At 39.2% G+C, this 5830-nt stretch overlaps 1 long non-coding RNA gene across 1 annotated transcript; it reads right to left on the reverse strand.

Annotated features, from left to right (window-relative positions):
• Positions 1-472: 472 nt before the first annotated feature.
• LOC143106545 (uncharacterized) lies at positions 473-1735 on the reverse strand. The gene is made up of 3 exons (XR_012983696.1): positions 1601-1735; positions 1320-1441; positions 473-1064 (listed from the first exon to the last, which is right to left on the reverse strand). It is a non-coding gene; the product is annotated as an uncharacterized LOC143106545 (long non-coding RNA).
• Positions 1736-5830: the final 4095 nt, after the last annotated feature.

Raw genomic sequence — 5830 nt, forward strand, 5'->3', positions numbered from 1 at the left:
GTGGGTTGAGGTCATTTGAAAGCTTTTCAGGGGAACCCCCAGTTGTCTCTCAACGTCATGAGTCCATGACAAGACAGCAGATGCATCAGACCAACTTTGTGAGAAAACAATTATTTATGGCAATCAAGTTCACATGGGAAGATCAGGCCCATCACCAGACAATTAATCATCCTGCAGACGCAGAGCATAAAATCTGTATTGAAATTACGTAAAAAATAATTATGCCCCCACCAAATTTTTCTTTGCTTTGACATTTTGATTAATGAGGAGTCATATGGGATTCATTAAACCACTGGATCCTGATCAAACTAGAACCTGCACCTGCTTCCTCTGAAAGCACTGTCTGAAGCTCAAGTCAAACTCATGACTGATGAATCTGCATCCTTAGCCTTATGTTGTTTCAATAACATAGGCTAAATTAAAAACTTTACAATAGCAATACTTTATTAGTTATGTATAAAGGTGCAGTTCACCACCAACATTTCAGTCACAGAACAATCATTTGTATTTTCCTGCCTTCCTATCCAAAGCCTACTCTTATAAATAAATAAATAAAACAATAGAAATACAGCAAATACATTTCATGACATCGTACAATAAAATAAATATATATAGTAAGTCCTAACACAGATACCTGATTAAGATGACTTCTGGAATTTTGTATTCCTAAAATGTTTTGTTAACATTTGTTAACAAGACAGTTTTCTCAACGAGCTTAAAAAGTTATCAAACTTTTCCAATATGCTTAGACACCACCTTCTCCTCTCATAATTAGATTCCGGCAGCTGGGGTTCACTTGTGTTTCTGGAGCATCCTCCTCCCAAAGCTGAGTTCAGATAATTGCAGCCTTGATTCACTCTAGCGGCCAAGTTGGTCAGCTCTTTATCTAGCTTGTTATCTTGGATATCGTCTGATTGAACCTTCTTAATTAAATCAATGGCTTTGAGCATGTACTTCAGTCCACAGTCAGTTTGGTTCATCAGATTTCTTTTTGGTTGTGAAACATTGACCGGTTGAATGTCTGTAAACTGTATATTTGACCCATTCACTTTGAAAGCCTGTTTCTACAAAAGAGCAGAACACATAAGTTGACTTCAGTATTAAAAGACAGAAATACACAATGTAAACACATTGGAAAAGCAAAATAACTTGTGGGATTATGCCTAAATAGACAAATTTGAACTTTTCTATTTGTCTGATACATTCTCATTTGTCCAACACTACTGATTTTAAGAATATCAGAATGGAAATAATGCAAATACAAAAATGCTTATGGCATGAACATTTGAAATACATTTTCTAAAAATACTCACACTCACCAATTTATGAAACACTTCTTGTGTCTCTTTTGAAGTGGTATTCACAAGATGGTAAAACCTGCATACACCTGCTACATTGTGATGGAGGAGCATCGACAAATAGAAGAATACTTTCACACACCCTGGGATGAGAATCAAGACAAATAAAATTACTGAATTGTATTATGAATTCACAAAAAAAAACACAAAAATGTAAACATGAGCACAATTCAACATTTGGGTGCTATTTTTTTTTTCAAAGATAAGTTTTATGATCTACAAAAGAAGAGAAGAGCCATTACCTTTTATCAACATCCTTAAGAATTAACAAAAGTAACAGGCCCACAGCGTTGTAAGAGGGACTGATCCTTCTGTGACTTCAGTGAAACTAAATGCTGCTATTGCAGTGACCTCCCTTTTATGGGTCCTCAGTCACGCTATCAATGATATCAACCGCATTGCTAAACTTGTACGTGTCACCTTTTGGCCACATCATTCCAGACCAATAGTTTTTTAAGATACGGATGGTCAAATTTTGATAGGCTTAAATGAAAACACTATGAAGCATTTTTTGAAGTATGGGCAACTTGTTTAGGTATCATCTTCAGGACATATTACAAAAAAAATGGCACGACCCATGTGAGAATATGTTTTAGGCAACAGCACATTACCAACTTCTGTATATTGACAATTGACAAAAGACAATATGCCTGCTGTTGGTCTTTGCATACCATGGTAGTAGTGTCATGATACCAAAATTATTGTTTCGAAGAATCTCGATTTCGATACTTTTTAAAAATGTTATTTGATTTGGGGGCCCCTACCCCCTTGACGTCATCAGTATAGGCTAATATTGAATATAGTGTGATCATTCACACCAGTGGCCATCCTAGATTCTGCTTAAACCTTCACACACAAACATACGGAAAGTGATGGCTTATGTCATGTTTCTATTTAATATATGATTTGACATGGAACTATTACTCTCATTCCAGCGTAATAATCAAGGAACACCATGGGCAGCACAGCAGCACAATGATATGCACCTGAAAATAGTCCCCGTAGGCTAAATTCCAGCAACAAGGTTGAGCTGCAGCAGACGAATTGGGTAGTGACTGGATTATTACGCCTGAATGAGAGTAGTTTCATGTCAAATCAGCATAGAAAATCACCACATTTCATTTTCCTTGGGGTCACCCCGTGTTGGGGAAAGCAAAAAACCCGACAAAAATTCATCCAATCAAGCCGGAGATCCGCCCTGGCTGCACCGCTTCGAAATTAGCTATAAAGCTAACCTTTGGCAAAAACACAAAGTTTATAATGTTTCGCCACACTATTTAAGGTAAACGGGCACGGTTGTGTCTCGTAAGGAACCAACTTGTGTTCCATATATCTTGGAATGATTTTCTGAGTGTGTTTAGAGGTCCCAAATGCGCTTAAATGCTTACCCCCAAAGGTTAGCTTTATAGCTAATTTCGAAGCGCTGCAGCCAGGGCAGATCTCTGGTTTGATAGAATCATTTTGTTGGGTTTTTTGCCTTCCCCAGCATAGTGAGACCCTAAGGAAAACGATGTTGAAGTTAAAAATGGCCAGATTTTTCCTTTAACAAAATATTAGTTAATATAAATCTGATGATATCCACATGCCCAAACTCCCAACCTGTTCTAGCGCCACCAGCTGACCAAACAGGAAGTGTGCCATTGACAACATCTTTGTTAGGCTGGAAACTTTAAAAAATATTGGATATTATTATGATGATATTCATATGCCTAATTAATGTGTGTGGTATAGCGATATATAGAAATAGCAATAGAAGGATTTCCCCCCATTTATTTTGGATATTGATATCAGATTCATTCAGTTTAGGTGCATGTCAACTTACTTGACACACACGCACACTTACAGAATCCAGACATCCCAACCTGCAAAAAGTCATTTCAGGGAGGTATCCCTAAACTTTATCCTACTTAGATACGGAAATACAGATGATTGTGTTTCTTCAATAATGTCTAGTCAGTAAACCAAATAAGGGAGGCCTATAGTTAGGAATTGGGATAATAAAATATGTAGATTTTGGAAGTTTGGTCTTTTCATGTAGCCTTGGCAACTAGCCATCTATAGGCCTAAATAATATACATGAAATGACACTTGTTAAACTCACCTCAACATGTCTTTTGCCATCATTTAACCCGCCATGGGTAATGCAGTGTTACAAACAGTGCAGCGTGCAAGACTATTTTTTACTCTTATGAGACAAGGTGCAGTCTGATGTGAAATAGGTCTTAAATGTTCCTTTTTGGGGGACACTGGCTCTTGTTCCTAGATACACTGAAATTATTAATTTAGTTCAGGATAAAAGAGATAAAATCCCACCTACACTGAAAACTGATTGGTCAAGATGTGTCTTAGGGCCCGTCCACACGGAGACGCTTTTTAGGTTAAACGCAGAGGTTTTGCTTCGTCTTGGCCGAGCGTCCAAACGAATCCTGTAAACGCACTGCCCGAAACCGCACTTTTCTGAAACCTGGTCCCAGAGTGGAGAAATCTGAAACCGTAGCCCGTTTGAATTCGTTTAGACAGCGAAACCGCACATCCTGCTTGCGTATCGATGATGTCATCGCCACACCTCAGCTGCCCTGGACTTGCACTTATAGTATTGCCTAACAATACTAGTTTTCATACATGACATTACCTACGATTACACTCCGTAAGATAAATAACACAACTGGTACTGCGCAGCGCCGATAGCTTATGACTTGGACTGAACACTATTTTTCCCCGTGTTTTTTTTATGCATTCTAGCTACTGTCAGTGACGCGAGAGAACATAAGTTATTAGGAAAGTGCGGTGTAAGTTTAGGCTACATTAATTTGTGCGTAGTGCCAGTGTCATTCATTTATTTTACATGTCTTACAACATACATGCATTCACAGTCGAGTTGATAGTATATTTTTACTACCATATTTCTCTTGAGACTTAATCAGGACGATGCAGGTCAGAATCCAGGCTTTATTCTTTTCAATGAGGGGCCTAGTGCCCCTCAAGGGAGAAAAGTACATGTTTGTGTCACCCCATCATGGGTTTCACCAGATTCTCAATATTCTCTTCTTTCTCTGACTAACAGAGACCATATTTAAAGTTACACACAAAGAAGGAGTGACCTCTAGGTCCAACCCAGTTTGAATATGCAATAGAAAGGGAGGATGAGGATTAGGCCTTCATCAGGTCTGGTCAGCTTCTATTATCTTTTAATTAAAACTACCCCCTTTCCTGGGAAGTCCTTCAGAGGCTTGGACACATGCTGTTCTACAAACATTCACACCTTGGTGATGGGCAAAAGGCATAAACAATGGATACATTGCATACAGACCAAAGACACACACACAGGGTACACATGGGTACAAAAATCACAAATGACCATAAGAACTACACAGTATTCAAGTCATAAAGACTTGAATCATTACTGTTCACATAAAATTATCATACAGAAATATTCCCTTCAGAGTGAAATCAGATATAAGCATACAAAGACGCTTAGAACTCACGTTAAGCCGATGGTAGCACACTGAATTCGAATGCGCGATTTGATGCAGGCAAAAGTATTGACTGTTACTACTAACGAAGGTTTTATAGCAATATTATAAATGTGGCGACAGAATAGCCTAGAACTTGGGTACGCCTTGCGTTTAGTAGCCTAATTGCGGTGATAGCCAAAACTAATGTGAATCACGGACTATCCTACAACCAAATAAAGTAAAGGTGATTAGTAGGCCTACCTGCATTAGCCAAATAAAGGACGGGACAGCACCCTTCACAAACCGTAAAATAAAGTTTATTAGTTTTACAGTTGACTACAGTTGACAGTTCACCATCAGTCCACACAATTCTGGTTTCCTTGCACTTGCCATTTCGTCGTAGCCTATTCTGTCTGTTTGTAAAGCCTACAGCATTCTCTGCCTACAGCGTGAAAGTTTTGGTAAATTGCTGTAAAGAAACAGTGCCACCTATAGGCCTGGGATATGAAGTAACGTGTTGAGTCGTGTTGAAATGGATCCGTTTGGACGCAAATATTCTTGATACGGTTTCAGGGAAGACGGAGGGAAAAAAGATCGGTTTTGTACGTGTGGACTAGCCCTTAGATGCGTTGCAAGCACATACGCACCACCCCTCTCTCTATCGCTCTCCATCATCTGTGCGCTACACTCAGATGTACACGCCATTTGAAGTTTCGGTCTCGTGTGTTCTAGATTCCGGGAGATTTTATCTAATTTGCGGGCGCCAGGGAGGCTCTATCAATATGCGGGAGACTCCCGGAACTTCCGGGAGACTTGGAATGTCTGAGAATCTGACACACAAAAAGGCATTGAACATTAACATAACCAGTCAGTCTGAGTGCATTGTTGGTTTCCGAAATGGGACGGATCACGGAGCCACACGTGCGCGGGCTCGTCATTGCCGCCTGCGGTTATATTTAAATGCTTACTGTTTTATCATCACAACACACCTTAAAAACAAGGGAATAAATGGAACAC

Source organism: Alosa pseudoharengus, unplaced genomic scaffold (genome assembly GCF_046254945.1).
Source record: "Alosa pseudoharengus isolate Yale_2024_CS ecotype anadromous, Long Island Sound unplaced genomic scaffold, YU_APseudo_1.1 YU_APseudo_1.1_scf_6, whole genome shotgun sequence".
NCBI lineage: Eukaryota > Metazoa > Chordata > Actinopteri > Clupeiformes > Clupeidae > Alosa > Alosa pseudoharengus.